Source organism: Phasianus colchicus, chromosome 4, assembly GCF_987193195.1.
Source record: "Phasianus colchicus chromosome 4, bPhaCol1.hap1.1, whole genome shotgun sequence".
Classification (NCBI taxonomy): domain Eukaryota; kingdom Metazoa; phylum Chordata; class Aves; order Galliformes; family Phasianidae; genus Phasianus; species Phasianus colchicus.
Window position 1 is genome coordinate 14,410,574 of NC_143439.1, and position 17,080 is coordinate 14,427,653.

Here is a 17,080-nt window from a genome sequence, read left to right on the forward strand (position 1 = left end):
ATTTATTTATATTAAAAAATAATTTTCTTTAAGCAAAATAAAGTAATAAATTACATCTCTATAAATTACTAATAGAGACATAAATTTAATCTCTGGGGAGTTGCTATCATATTTATGACATTTAAAATACAACTAGCCCTGCACTCATGTCCCCCAAACGAATCTCATCAAGCTGCTCTATTGATTTTTTTCTCATCTTCAGATAAGGCTTCTCTCAGGAACTTCTTTCCGTGTCATTAAAAATTATTGGGCACTATTACACTACTTTCATCTGAATGGTTATCAACCAGCAGTTCCAGCTACTAGAGCCGATCAATACTCAAGTTTCAATGAAATCTTGAAGTACTTTAATCTTCCCCATTAGAACTGGAAGTTGGTCACCTCTCTCTGTATTCCTCATCCATATCTGATGCTATTGCTTAGAATTTCGTCCTTACAATGCTCATTCAATGCTAATGAAGCCAAATACATCTGAGATTTTTTAACTCAGGATAATGTTGGCATCTGATCCCTAAGTTGTTTTCGTATGCTGCAACAAGCATCTCTCACAGCAATTTATCTGCATGTTTTCTGATATCCACAACTTTCTACTGCCTTACACAGTTTGTATCTTAGTTTTACTTTGCCCTTGTGTCTTCCAATCCTTTTAACTTCTGATAAAGAAACACTACAGCATTTTCATTGCTTCTTACAATAAGAGTTTCACCTGCTTTTGCTCATTCTCCTACTTAAAATAAGACACATAGCACCTGGTCTAAATTTGATATCTCACTCACCAGCTCTGAGATATAACCTCTTTTTATCACCCTTACACATCTCTGATTCTCATGAGGTCACATTTACCTACAAGGAAAAAAGTGTTTAAAAGTAACATCCTTCTCTGCAAACAAACTCCTCAACATGTACAAGATTTCAGAAGCTTCACATCAAGACAGAAGCCCTTCCTCTTCTTCTCTCTTATGCCACATTCAGCTGCAAATCAAGCATAGATAGAATATCACCATTCTATGATTTTCACTCACAGTGTATAAATTGGAGATATCTACTTGCTCGTGTATCTCCTGGGCACTTTGTAAAAGCAAACCAAAAAGCCTCATAAATACAACACTTATAATGATTATTACATTTTAAGTCTGTATTACTTCTGAGACGTAACGTTTTGTAACCAGCATTAATGATCAATGCAGTTTTGAAAATGAATAACGTAGGGTCCAGAAACTAACATGGCTTTATATACAGAGCCAAGTAGACTTTGAATTTGACTATGAAAGTCAAATTAATTAGTTCTGCTTTACCCCTCATTTTATCTGCCTAGAAGAAATTGCTTGCTTAACTTTCATTCTATCCATATAATTTCCACAGGGGTTCTTGGCTTCTAGCATCAGATAACAGCCTACTCTGGATTTGATTCTACATATTACACATATCACCTTTAGTGGCTGAGCCTTTCCCATGTAATTGAGGTTTGACACAGTTTAACTTGAACAGATTTTATTTTTTTCATTACATTTCTCAACATAGATAGACAGCAGTGTGAATAAGCTATCTGATCCAATTTTACTCTAATAGTACATAGCTCAGTATGTTTTATTCCCTCCATTATTTAAAGCTTCTGTTGTTGTGCACCGTCTTCTGCTTATGCAAGTGTAACCACTTTACAATACAAACTTGTCTGAAAAAGCAGAGCTGCTTTTATTAGAGATGCAGCTTAGCCCTACTTTCAATTCCATTGTACATATTATACACTAAGCAGACAAGATGACAAAAGACCTGAAGCCTGATCTGCTTTCACGGATATATTGATCATGATAAAATCAGATTCATCTGAGCATATTTTTAAATTGTAAGTTCTATATGCCTATCAAAACAAACCTGCAAGGCTTCTCAGAGCACTAACAGCTTTAAATTACATCACATTGTTCTTTGTCCGTAAATACCCTTTTAGAGCCTCACTGCTAAGTTATGTAATCCCTTTAGCTATACAGCCTAATTATTTTTCTTTGTAAATGCCAAATTATCTTGGGGGAAAAAAAAAAAAAAGAAAAGGAGGTTTCATAGATACTGGAGAAGAAACACTAGAATAATTTTTTGCCTACATTTATCTGCTGCTATGTATCATGCCATTAGGAAAACTCTGAAGGAGAGAACAAAAGGGACTGGGAGGAGAAAAGCAAAATAAATTTTGAAACAATCACAGGCTATAAGAAATATGCTTTATTTTTCTTTTTTTTTTTGTTGTTAGCTAGCTTATTTTAATAGGGAGAGGTATTTGAATTGTAATTAACTTACTGTATATTTATTTTTAATAAAGATAGCACGTTTTGTGTTTTGTCAATGCAGTAAGAAACGAACAAAGAAATTGAGGATTATCTTAAACTTATACAGATCCGCTAAGTATTGGAGACATTCAATATCTTTCTCACGTGTTTTGATGTTATTGGGTTAAGCTGTATGTAGGCATTAGCCCTTATATACGTGTCCAGTGTCAGCAACTAGAATATCGTTGTTTGGGTGCATGATAGGTAACACTTCTTTGGAGAGAGCAGTATGCTTAGTCACAAAGAAGAATTTCTAGAACAAAAGACAAATTCAAAGGAAAGGACAAATCTTGAGTGGATTGAATAAATGGGCATGTAAATAGAACAGTGCACTGTAAGCACCTAGTTTCAGTTGTTTCATGCAAATATTTATGCAGCAGATCAGTCCAAGAGCCAAAGGAACAAACCTTTCAACAGTGTGTGCTGGAGCAGCAAAGAGTTGCAGAGACAGTGCAGCAGCCCCAGCTCTCCCCATCACAATATGCGATGAGAGGCTCCCAGGCACCATCACAGAAAGGTCTTCCACTCATGACTGCTCCATGCTGTTGGCTGCTCAATATGAGCTCAGCATCATGCTAGGAGAGTTGGTTTAGCTAAGTTTGAAAACACTTTCATCCATCCTGCCTAATTGCATTTTTCAAAGCTCATACCAGACTTTCTGTAAGACTTTTCTGTTAGTGATCCACAGCATTTTCAAAAGGATAGCAAAACATTATACCCTACTTTGCTCCATACTTGTAATGAAGGAAAACAGATAAGAAAATACCAGATATACCAAATGTAAATACCATCATCAGAAGCACATGCTTACAGCATAAGAGAATATTCTGTGCATATGCATACATTATGCCTTTTATACCTAGCAGCACAATGATTAGGGTCACAAAAGCAACTGTTGTAATACAGTATATTCTACAATAGCTCATGCACAAACTTTTGTACTTGCTTTATTTGTAAAGTTAATGTTGGCCAGAACTCTGGCCACATTTTCTGCTTCTTTGGAAGCAGTAAAATGATTTTTAACCTATGTGCTAGTTTAGCTCACCATTTTCAACATAATTTTTCTCCTGAAGGACATCTTGCCCAGTAATGTAACACTTCTAAGTAAAATTGTACAAGGTGACTAGTGACTCAGATATCTGCTTTTGTTTTCCTCCTGAAAGCATCTGAAAAGTTATGTTTCCTTTCGGTAGACACAAAACAGAAACAAAAAGAACCAACTTCAGCATTGTTGCTACATTCAGATTCCTCTCAGATCAGCAATACTGATATATCATTAATAAAGAAGAGCAGATGAAGTCATCATTGTTGGTACCTTATCTTTAGGGAGGAAACACTATTAATTCCCTCTGGTTTTGTTCCTTGACTTCACTTACTTTGCACATACATGCAGACAATGACATAACACTGTACATTAAAAGGTTTTGGAAAATAACAACTCTTTTCAAAAACTGCTGTCAATATCCTTACCAGTTTTCACAGAGAATGTTCTGCATGCTATAGTTGTTCTTGTTTTTCTGTGTGTAGGATTTCTTCTTCTTTTTTTTTTTTTTTCTTTTTTCTTTTTTTTGTGAAGCCTTAATTTTATCAGAGTTGGTAGTTCAATTCAAAAGCAAATTTGTATTCACATTGCCTTTTGTATCAAAAAAGACACTACCAATGTACAGCAATAAATGGGTCAGGGCATTAAATCAGCAATACTATTTTCTAAAAGGAAAAAAAGGAAGAAAAAAAAAGTTCAACAGCAGAACACATTGTAGTTAAGCATACTTATCTTCACTCATATTCCAAGTAAACTCTCAGAAATGAGATAGTTCAAAGTGCTAGAAATGTAAATCTTAGGTTTTTTAGCACTCATTTCCAGAAGTATTCAGAAATGAAAAAAAATGTTTTGTCAGTCTCAAATACCTGAAAATTTTGAAGCATGTGCCTACAGGTTGGATTTTTTTCTATGTTACAGCTGAAAATAGTTTTTTCCTCTCTCATAATGCTTATACTCTTTAAGAATTATAAATATAAGGAGATATGAAGATACTTAAAGAGTCAAAGAAGAATTGACACTTCTTCCATAGTCTAGAAGATTTGTTTATGCAGTCTTAAACATTATATGCATCAAAACAAAAATAAATAATGTGAAAAATATTAATGATGCATCAGTTAGTCATATATGTAACTCTTAGCAACAGGAAAAATGAAAAAGGCAAAAAAAAGGGAAAAATTGTTCTTACACATTAGTTTTCAATTATCTGGCATCAATTACTAACTTCAACAAACAAAACCACAAAAAACAGTTCTACTACTCTTAAAAGAGAAAGGGTCATAACTCAGAAAACTGTAATCTTTAATGATCGTTTTAGACTTGAGAAAAAAAAAGCTAGAAATGAATGTAAATTACTGTAAAATAATTGCAAAAAATGTTGAGTAGTGTCCACTACCTAGGAACTTCAGATAACAAAATGATGCTGTGTTCCTCCTTCTAATCCTAGTCTCTCAGTTTCTCAAAGTTTGAGCAATTAATTACGATCAACTTGACACAAATATCTCCATGCATTTGTGTTGCATAATCAGTGCTGGACAGTTTACAATATTTTAATACTACATTAATGACGACATCATTTGGTCTTTAACTATTTTCTATAGTTGGTTTAAAAAAAACTGAAAAGAGAAGGAAACATTAAAATTCATAAATACATACATTTTTAAAGGAAAACTATGACAAACAGAAGAACTAAAAAATTACACTTAAGAAAGAAATGCAATTATTCATTAGGGAGATGACTATCTAAAACAGATAGTTTGCAAGTTCTTCATGGATTCCTGACTGCTGTCATTTGAGATGCACATATATTGGAAAATATGAGAGTCTTCTATACTTCTTTTGCTTCTAGACTCCTTTTAATAGCTCCAGTGTTTGTCTGGAGTTATATTATGCCATAAGTAGTCCTTTCTTCTCACCTTGATATTAACATTGTTTATCGCTGTTTATCATACACTTTTAATTTTAAAGATACAAATGAGCTCCTAAGGAATAATTATATTAAACAAAAGGTTAAATTTAATTTTAAGAGTCAGGATCTAAATAACTCTTAGGAACAAAATCAAACTCCCAATCTAAGCATTATGCTGTTCTAAGAGTGGACTGGCAGTGCAGACCTTTGATTTCTATTCATTCTGTCAGAGACTGGTTACAGGAAGATAGCATTTGAAAAACAAACAAACAAACAACAAAAAACAGGTGGCTAATTCTCTTTTTTACAGAAGTATGATGGAATGACTAATGCTTACATTGTATTTATTTCCAGTGAGAATTTCTCAGTATCTTAACACATAGAATTTTTCATTTACTTTCTTCTTTACTGTAAGGCAAATTGTAATGTCATTTATATGTACCTTAAGTAGAAATGTTAAATATCTACATTTTAATTTTAATTAATATATGCAAACATATAGAAATTGTATTTTCAGTGGCAACAAAAAGTTCCTAAGTTAGTACACATTTTTATTAATATTCTACAGTGCAGTAATTACAGTTCTGCAGTCTACAATTATACCTACAATCATTCTGAGGAGTAGGAGTTAATTTTAAATACTGTGGAGGGATGTTCAAATATTAAGCATTGTAACTAACTAATGGGGTTTAGAGGAGAAGAAAACACCTTCAAAGACAGAATTTAAAATGGCAAAATACCAGCAAGAACTACAGACACTTAAGAAAAAGTATTTATTGCCTTTACCATTTCTAGACAGAAAACACTTTAGTCTCTATAGTCTTATTTGTGTCTTTACCAGCACAGTCCTGAATACTGATTGTTGTTTTTATGGTGTTTACTAGTCAAAGCAGAATAAGACATAAATTTTACTCTATGACTGCATCTATCTTCCCATTGGATTTTTCTGTTTTAAAATGTCTATAAATGTTATGTTTAATATTAATTATATTAATAATAGAAAAACATTTTCAACTATTTTCAGACAATTACAATGAAAAGAACATTTCAAATCGAAGTACAGCATTCATTACACAAAAAAGCCATGTTGTATTATTTAATGTCTACATTTGGTTGGATACAAAATGCAATAAAGTATAAATTAATAACACGATAGATCTTTGACTGAAGACATCACATTGATACAGGCATAGCAAAGAGGACTGAAAGAACTGAAGGGAAGACAGATTAATATTTTGATTTCGTATGCTTGTAATAGAATCTTCATATACTGCATTGTCCCAGTGTTTATCAGTAGCAGTTGCATATCAAATATCACTCTTGAACCTAAATGTAAGATATTTATTACAGGTCATACCTGCTGTTTTTTTTTTTTTATTAAAATCTAAGGTTAGAAAATATTCCTCTTCTAAAACTGGATTTGTACATTAACAGTTATTGAGATTCTTTTGAGAGGAATAAAGAAAGCATTCTTATCAATGTAGCCTTCCTCTGTCATCATGAACTGAAGGAGGAGGTTTAGACTAATCTGAGCAAACAGAAATTTTAGAATATATATTGATTTTCCTCCTTTATAATGCTTCCATAAATCATAATCATCATGTGCCATGCCTATGTGCCCTTGATTCTGCTAGCTATAATCTAAAATTATCATTCAAGAAAAATATATTTTTGTTGTTTAGTTGTTTTTTTCTTACTTGTCCATATTCCTCTATTTCCCCAGAAATGGATACAGCCCAGCAAGGCCCCTCATGGAGTCAGGGTGGGAGCACCTCAAGGTCATTCAAATACACTAACAGAAAGCAGGATTTGTAGGCACTGTGAGATGTCTACATGTTTTCAACTGGCATTGTAAAAAAGGTAATTAAAAATACTTTTATATACATGTTTTGTAAAATGATACTCAAATCCTTGCACATCATAGACAGAACAAACCAATTTATGAAACAGTACCCAAAATTATTGCATTATTTTTTTTTAGTCTGTACTACAGTGCTCTACAACTGTTAGAGGGATTTAATCTTTTGTATTTTCACGATATTCCACTGTTCAAAAATAATGGTAATTTTCAGTTGTTTTGGAAATAGCAACTTTCCTTGTGCTAACATATCTTCTGCTTAATAAAGAAAAACATGAAATGGCAGTTCTCTAGCGAGAGAATTAGACTTAGTAACGTGGGGTCTAGACTGAACACTTAGCAGCCCTACTGGAGAGAACGCATTTATTCACTAGATTTATGAGTAGAAAATAAGGAAGACCAGGACATATTGAGCCAAGAGCAGATTTAGACCACAACTTCATGAAACAGTTTTTATCCCATGACCAAACTTACTTTCTTCCAGAAAGGAACAATGAACATTATTAATTCCTTTTCTCCTTCTTTCCAAAAGCCAATGCAATTGCTGACACACCCTTCTTGTTAGCCAGCCACTGGTACTGGAAGCTTCATTTGTTGTAGCCAGAATTGCAGTTTACCCTGCCTGCCGGTACACTGGGCAAATAGCTTTGTCCTTGGATCATGTACCTCAGTTTTTTCACTAACATTCTTTACAGTGCTGAAGGAATCTGCCAAATCAAAGACTTATCACTGAAACTATCGCTATTGAATAATAACAATTTGACACCTTTCTTCTCACCAACTTTGAATTCTTTAATGGAAATATCATGACATTATCCAAAAGCATTCACTAGCTGAACTGAATTAAGTAGACAGAAGCCAAAGACAGCAACCCCACAGGAATTTGAACAGAGAAAAGGTTTCTAATTTATGCAGACATTAAAGCAGGAGATGCTGGCAAGTCAAATTGACCAAAACAATTAGGATTTGATTTTATTCTATTCTGCAGAAGTGCCATTACCTTTTCATCAGTCTACTGTGATGTTCAGTAGAATATTTCTTTTTATTTTATCCTCAGAATAACAATTGTTGCATTTTGAGTTGCTTTAATATTCATTCAGGCTTGAGAGCTAGGAAAAGTCCCTAGACCAAAACTAAAATCTGATGAAGCTCTTTTCATTTTTATGGTGGTACAATCAAAGACGTAGAGGAAAAAAAATCAACCAGCTGACTGTTAAAGTAGGGCAGAACCACAGCACGAATCTACATGGATCTAAAAGAGGAAGAACAAAAGGAATAGGTACATAGTGAAAAATCATTATCTCTGAGTTGTTTATGTTGTTGATTCATTTACTAAAAAGGCTGCAGGTGTTAGGTGAAAAACATTTTCTTACTAATTATAGATTATTAAACGGAATGGCATGTGTTATACTATCGTATGCAACACAGATTATCTTAACCTCAAAAACATATCTTTTTAGAAGGAAATTAGAGCGGCACACTTCATTTAATATTTCAGGCTCGTGTCTCTTTTGCCTAATGTCTTTTGTAGTCACCTGCTTCAGCCAAGCCTGATGCGCTGCTATACAGATTCAATAGCATTTTGAACTCCGTCTTCACTGATAAAAAGAAAAACAAAATCCTGTACAACCTGTTGGGAAAAGAGAATGAGAATGAGAACATTTATGTGTAAAAAAAAAAAAAAAAGATAAAAAGGCCACACATTCAGCACTATTTCATTTCTGAAATAAATGAGCAATTTTTATTACTGAAATGCTTTGATTATCAAACCAGCTTCTGTCTACATCTGTATAGATAAGTTCTGTATGATAAATTCCTGGTACATTCCAACTTGCACAAAATATATTTGCACATACTAAACATATGGCTTGAATCTGATCTTTTTTCACCATTATATATGTCATCCCCTTTTCCAGTTTTCTTTATCTAATCAGAACCTCTTGCTGATAACACACACACAAAAAAAATGAGACAAGTAGGCAATTCCAGAATTTTACTGAGCAATTCATTACATGGGATATAGGAAGCAATCTGGAGAATTTGAGACCAGTTGAAGAAAATGCCACTGCATTGCTGTTTCCCTATGTCTTTCCTCATCATGAAAGAGGAAAGGGAAAGGCAACAGAGAATCAAAAATCCTGAGAAGAAGTGATCAAGTGCTTATACGGACTAGAGAGAGAAAATATCTTATTTCACAATGTAAGGTACTAAACTTGCACTAATTACTTTTTTTTTTTTCCCCAAACATCTTGAATGGAGTATTAGATTTCTGAAAATAGAAATCTGCATTAAAAGAGTACTACATTTGAAAATCAAGCATTGAAATTTCAGGAAAAAGAAGGAATCATGCAGTTGGTTCTCCATTTTCTGTATAAGCTTCATGAAATATTTTATGATTTAAAATGTAAAACAGATTGCTATTTTTGTCCAGCAGTAGTGACTTTGTAAAGCAAGAAGAATTGAATAAATACTTATTAAGAAAATGCAGAAGATACTTTTCTGAAAAAAAAGTCTGTGATTATAACTTGAAAGAAAACACATAAAATACACTTAAAAGCCTCCACCACAACCATCAAACACACAGAAGAGCTTAGACAGTTAGGAATCTATGTTACCAGGACTACGTGACTCAGTCACAAAGTCTCAAATGAAATTGTTCCTGAAAACAGGATAAAGTGCTAACATTCAAGTTGCACTGAATTTAAATTTTGGCATTTATTAGCTTTAGAGAACTTTATTTCCCACTCTCACTTTTTAAAACATACTATTCCTACCATTACATTTTGAAAGCATTCAGATAACATGCTGTATTTGATGAATTCTTTTACAAAAATCTATAGAAGGCTAAATGAATCAGAGACATGAGTTTGTTCAATGCGCATCCATAAATTAGCAAAAATCATATTGATGGTTTCAAATCAATATGAGTTTAATCTAAAATCAAAGATATGCTCTTTCCCACTGACGACATATGCTGCAGTCTAGATCTTCTGTATACACATGTATACAACAGCTATCCTGTGAGCAAAACCTTCCTTATTCCTATAGATAAGCATTTGCAATAAACATAACATTAGTTGGATATTTGACCTTATTTTTGTGAAACTAATGCATTAGTCTGATTTGATGGAAGTGGTTGTAATTCTAACTGAGGTGTTCATCAGATATTTCTGATGAAATTTTGCTCATCCTGTACTTCATCTTTGAGAACAGTTGCTTCCAAATGTGAGTACTGCCAAAAAGCAAAGACATGAAAAAGGAGTGATTGTGAAGCACGGGGCATATCTTTCTGGTAAAATAGGTATTATAAAAGTCTAGTAAAGAGACATGATAAAAACTCTGAGCTGAATACCTGATTACAACACTATACATTCCATCTGAGAATCTGAAATTTGTAATGGATTTATGTTGACTGAAAATAGAGTCACAATTATACAAAAAATGTTTTTTTTCAGCAACCTTGAAATTTATTATCAAATTCCTTTATCAAAATGGAAAGTAAAGCTGAATATTTTCCACTGTTCATGTGATTGTATTTAGCCAATGTATCAAAATGCATAAAATTGTTTCTCATCACTTGAGCTTACCATAATTTACATTTCATTTTGAATGCTGTTATGACCTGAAGCAGCACAGATAAGTTGACTTTCACCTAAAGGGTGAACGCTTAACTCATTTAAATGAGTGGTCAAATTCACCAAAAATGCTAAATCTGCAAACCATGTTTAATCTCTATGCTCTGGCACAAATTTTCCTTTTCAGTCCATAAAAGACTTTATTTCTTTTTGTAAATCGAATCTTTTAACATTTTATGCTGACTGAAATACCTTCCTACAGAAAAAGAAACAATGACCCATAATCAGCATTTCTTTTGAAAAAAAATTTGGTTGAGATGCCAAAATTTTTTTCAATATGATATTTTGCCTTTATGGAACATTTCTTTTTATACATCAAATGTGGCAGTACATTTTTGCATACTATATCTTACCAAATTGTAAACTTTGGAAAGTCACAAAATTTCCTTACAAATTAAGCATAGTGCCATATTATTTGTGTTGACAAAAAAATTACTCAACTATTCATTTTTCGCTGAACACACTTTCTTCATCCACAGTTTTTCTTTTAGAGAGTTGTGTTTTCTTTTGAGAAGACAATAGATAGGTTAAATTATTGTTATTGGTAATCACTACATCTTACCGTGTGGCACAAGCATGTATAACATATAATACGTGTAGGTTTTGATTTAACCGAGTGCGTGTGGAAGGTGTGAGAGGTGGTGATATCAATGTACTGAGACTGGAAATGAAATTTAGAGTTTATAAACTAATGACAATTCAAGGCTCTCCCACTGAAATTCTTACTTTTCTGATGGAGAGGTAGCTCATATCATAAATACAATCTTGCCACAAAAGCACTACTGCAGGTTAGTAGTAATCATAGACAATTTCAGCATCTATGTTGCTTTTCTATTATTAACATTGGCCAAACCTGGAAAGCAGGAGATTAAACTCATGTATTGAAATATTTCAATTATTTTAGGTGGCTTGTATTTGAATATTATTTTCCACATTAGTACTGTTCTAGAACTTGGGAGAATAGAATTTATAGGAAAATTCCACAGTAGAAATATAATTCCTAATTCTAACAAAAATTTTGCTATCACTTTTAAGTTGTTCACAATCCCCCACCCCTAAACTGGAAAAAAAAATTGCAATTATTTTATAAGCTTCCCCACAGCTTCAAAGGACAAGGTACAAATAATGTGCTTTTCGTCTAATATCCTTGCCTATACATGGCTAAAAATTTCATACAGTCCCATAGAAATAATCAAGTTAAGTGAAAATACTATTTCCCCTGCTAGCTTCTCCTGAAGGCTTTCCTGCAGCTGCTAAGAAAACATTACATCTTATCAGCTGCAGTATGTCCAGGTCATATAAGGAAGATGAAGTAGAAGGAATTTCAAAATGATGAAAGAAAGCAAAAAACTGTTAGCAATGCTGTGAAAACATGAACTCAATAGCTAGGTATCAAGAGGGCTTTCCTATGACTGTGTTTCTGTACTAAGATAAACTTGTCTCTAAGGTAAAATAGAACAGTCTATGCAGTAGCAAGTCTAGTTTGATTGATGACCGTTCATACAATAGATTATCTTTTCATATAAGGAGAGGAACCATACACTTTAAGCATAAATACTCAGAACAACAGTTCATTGTGTATAGGTGTCTATTATCTGTTGCCAAGAGCTCCATCTCTGATTAAAAAAAAGATAGCTGAACTCCATATAAGATGTTAGATCATAAAAATCTTACAGGATAGTTTATAAAATACAAATAATACCAGTATTCCATCACTTCCTTTCCTATGATTAGTAAAGATTTTAATTCTTCTAGACTATCAGGTGAAGTGTTCTGTGTACAGAGACAGAAGGTAGGAAGGAGGAAAATTTTCAATATTTACATTTAGAAGGGGACCTAGAAACCTGTCTACTATCAGAAAGAATACAAATTGCTTAGAGGGAGCTATGAGGAAAAGCAAACTATGCATCATCTTTTAATCTCTTAAACAAAGAGAGAAGAACATGTTGTAATGGCTGGAAGATATCCATGTATGGTTTTCTAGGTGATTAAATAGTGAAGAAGAACCTAAAAAGAAAATAAAGAAAAAAGGAAAAGGAAAAAGAAAAAGAGAGAAATAGATAACAGTAAAAAATACAGAATGAGAAATGGAATTAATGGAATTAAAATCAGCAATCTACTAAGTAACATCTTGAACAATTATAATTTATTAAATTAAATTAAATTGTTGTAAATTAAATTAAAATGTTGTAAAGTAAGAGGTAGGGTATTTTCCATATTAAAAAAAAAAAAAACAAAAACAAAAAACCAAAAAACAACACTTCAGTTACTCTCCCCAAAATAAAGCAGAGTGCAGAGATTCTAAATTCTAACGCTAATGTTATGTGGCACATTTTCTGGGTGACTGGAGACATTAACTTCTTTTTTCTAAGTAGGAGTCCATTTGTAAAACACAAACATAGTAAATGCTGTCAATCTCAGACATATCTTGAAGAATGTTTAATGTCTGCTTTCTTCTTCGTATATTTTAAATACTGCATTTAATATTAAGCTGAATTATTTAAACCAAAAATAGCCAAAACTTTCACAATGTAATTCTAAGGAAAAAAATTTCAACAGAACCACGAGAGATCAGTGAATTATTAAGCCACATTAAGGCAAATACTTAACTAGTAAAAGAATGTTGATCACCTAACACTGGTATGCCTAATGGGTATATTTCTGATTGGTTCTTAGCACAACTTCAGTGTAATATTGAAACAATCAGGAAATGTTTCAACTTTTCACACTTACTCCAAAAGACTGCTGGTGTGCCATCATATTGATTTTAATCTGAATTTGACTTCAGGCATTATTTTCAAAATTATAAATAATGATTTGTTTGAGAGCGTATCTCTTGTGCTTTGTGAAAGCTAGAGTTAATGGAACTTACAGCTATTTCAGTTCTTATTATTTCCCTTTTCCCGGAGGTATTTCTCCTTCAGCCACCATGATAAAGAGGAATTTTTGGCCTCACAGGGCACTGTTCTTATAAAAAGGAAGCTATTGATGAAGATCATATTGCAAAAATTCACATAGCACTTATCATAACATCCACGCCTATTTCTTGAAACTGAAATGTAAATGAAGAAAACATTTTTTTCACATTTGAAGATTGACTACCAGTTTACCTTTTTGTGCTTTGCCATTATTGTTGAAAAGTTATCTTCATTATTGCATACAAGCACTATAATTTCATAATTTGAGTGAGCTTTAAATAGGAGAAACAACACTAACAAAATTTGCATGTTCCATCCAAGACAACCCTTCTACCTCTTATGATCTTTCCCATAGTAATAAGCAGAATTATCTTACCAGGGTTCACTTGGTTCCTGCCACAGTGTTTTCTGATCAGAGACCCTTTAGATCCAGGTTTCCTGATCTTGATCACATGCAGAGTTCTTTGCATTTGAAATCTATGAAATCTGTCACCAGTGAAAAGGAAGATGGAATATAGTTGAATTTAAAATATCAGCTACTAAAATGTCACAGTTTTTTTTGTTTGTTTGTTTTTCCCCTACCCAGATAGACTAAGGAAAGGAGATGTATTCAAAAGCAGATCAAGAAATCGTTAAGTATGTTTTTCATTAACAGTTTCCCATCAGAATTTAGAGTTTCGCGGCTAAGACACAGTTTTCTAAATATACTTATATTTTTTATATACATTTATGAATAGTTCATATAGACTATATAACTGTGAATGCAATTTACATTGCAGTTCCTTCCGTTTCTTTATAAAAATGTTAAAAGAATACACCCATCTTCTTATTAGTTAATTATTCATAAATATATTATAGTACATAACGAAACAAAATACATAAATCAGCTCACCATTCAGTGTCACTGGGGTCACATACAGAATAGTAATGTCATTAATTTTCGTTTGTTAATGCCCTTAATTTAAATGCTAACATACTGAGGTCTATGTATAATAAAAAAAGCAAGCAAAAAATGCATCTTTTTTTCCCTCTCAACCTGCACTAATTCATAATACTTCAGGGCTAAGAAAATAGACTTCACACTACTAAAAATTTAGTCACTAACCAATTCTGTTGCATTTCTTCAGGCAAATTTCAGTAATTTAATATGTAAAGCCATCACACAACACAGCCAAGGTGGGATTTCTATGTCCCAAAAGGAGAATCTTGAAATCTTTCTATCTTGAGATAGAACAGTAGTCAGAGGGTAAAACAATCAAAAGGATGGGGGTAAAAATGCAGAAAAAGCCATTTCAAAAAGTAATATTTTAAAGAAAACAAGGCAGAACTAGTTCAATATCTTCAACTGTTTTTCAGCTTGTTTATATAGAATAGAAATTGTCCCATCCATCCATCTATACACACGGACCTGAGTAGAATAGACCCTGTGTGAAATGATAAAAATCAAGCAAATTATTACTTAAGAAAATGCAAACTTGTAGTGATGATACTCTCTACTCTCTTCTGAGAGCTACATTTTTATTCATCAGTTTTCAGTCATATCAGTTTCCTACTGCAACCTGCTTTCATTCTTGATGACTGAGACTACTGCTGATATTACAGCCATCAGAGATATCTGAAAAACACAGCCATATTACAACAAAACAAAATGCTCCTGATCAGTTTTTGAAATTAATTTCCAAGATATAAATATTTCTTGTGATGGGTATATTTACCCTGGATGGAAGCAGCATTTTGAAGTACCACGTTTAGCTACTGGAGGCCATGGAAACTGAAAAAATTAAGTTTTGAATTTTCATTCAAATAGAATAATTTTCCTTTTTTTGAGTTTTTAATTATGTTCCTACCCTTTAGATTTTTACAAAGCCGTAATCAATTGTTTGGATCTGATCATGCTGAGCAATGCCCTTATAGTATTTAATGTTCTCTAACACACCTATCTATGTGTTAACAGTGGTTTGAACTAACTTAACCCTAGATGCTCTTGTGAAGCTCCACCAGAAAAAAATCTAACTGTATGCATTCCTTCAGCATATATTACTTAACATTATGGATAAAGCTTATGTAATACAATACTAAGCCTGCTCCTTTAAGCTCTTTCTCAATGAATAATTTATTTCAGTATTTTCTGATTAACAGCAGCACGCAACCAGAGAATAAAACTTCAACTTACACAGATGTCTGAGATAAATCTATTGGATTTCTCACAAATGCTTTATCTGTTTGCTCTCACAGCATTGTTTTCACAGTTCTGGCATTGGTGCTTCTTCTATCTAGGTTAAATATCATGAAATATTGAGGAAATATTAATGGCTGCAACAACAATAGAAGTGAAATAATTTGCCATGTTTTGGAGCTGCATTATAATGCGCAATAGACTTTTTAATAACTTGAAATGGAACTGATTTATAAATCTCTAAAATGATATCTGAAAAGAACTTAGGTTGGTTAAAAAAAACAACAACAAATGGCAAATAATGTATCTTTCACATTGTCTGTGGCAGTGATATACTATGTTGTCTGCAATGCTAAACATACATCATAAATCCTTCAAACAGAATCCTTATTATGTTCATCCATCTCCTCCCTATGAACCAACAATTTCTTCTTTCATAAGCTTTATTTTATAAAAAGGAACTCATTATATAAATAAAATGCAGGGTAAACTCAGTGATCTTACATTAACATAATGAGTACTTTATCTAAGGAATGCATACTGGAGACACCCTGTGGTTATGTCATTGTTAAAGCCTATTTATTGACTGACAGCGGGCAAGCTCTTTTTGTGGAAGATAAAATGATACAGAGCTCTTTATAAACCTACAGTAACTGATCGGTTTTCTGCTTCTGTAAAATGTATTGTATACTCTATTAAATAATATAGATTGGAAAGGAAGATCTCTCAACAGTTTGCAAATGACTATAACCAAATGAGGGTTGTTTGTTGAGTTGAGACAACATGAAGTAATTAGGAGAGAAGAGCAAATGGAACCTTAATGGACAATTAATAACCACGTAATGAGACTCTTCTTTCAGTCAGCTGACTATGAAGTGAGACACTGAAATCATTTGAGTCCATATTTGGTGTCTTCAAAATACCCTAACCACTGTTTAGCGCATTGAAGTAGGGGCATGTTCTTTGATGCACAGAGAACTCCCACCACTTTGTTTGTAAAGATAATTTCATCAGCCTTTGGAAGAACAACTCCAAAACTTATTTCTTTTTTTTTTTTTTTTTTTTTCTGTGAAAACAAGCGCTGCCACAGCAGAAAAAATAACCAAAGAATAACCAAGTGTCCTGATCACTAAATAATAGAGCATCTCTTTCCCTTCAGTTTCTTGGCAGGCAAATTGTGGATATTTATTTTTGAGTTGTTCTTTTGTTTTCGGCTTTTTTTTTTTT

At 32.8% G+C, this 17,080-nt stretch overlaps 1 long non-coding RNA gene across 5 annotated transcripts in view; it reads right to left on the minus strand.

The window, feature by feature from the left end:
- Nucleotides 1-6,331: 6,331 nt before the first annotated feature.
- The window catches only part of LOC116226087 (uncharacterized), a 94,434-nt gene continuing 83,685 nt past the window's right edge, over nucleotides 6,332-17,080 (minus strand). For all 5 annotated transcript variants that reach the window (XR_016466359.1, XR_016466358.1, XR_004166232.2 and 2 more), the window contains 2 exons: nucleotides 14,054-14,163; nucleotides 6,332-8,754 (listed from right to left, as the gene is read on the minus strand). This is a non-coding gene — a long non-coding RNA (uncharacterized LOC116226087). The remainder of the gene's footprint in view (nucleotides 8,755-14,053; nucleotides 14,164-17,080) is intronic.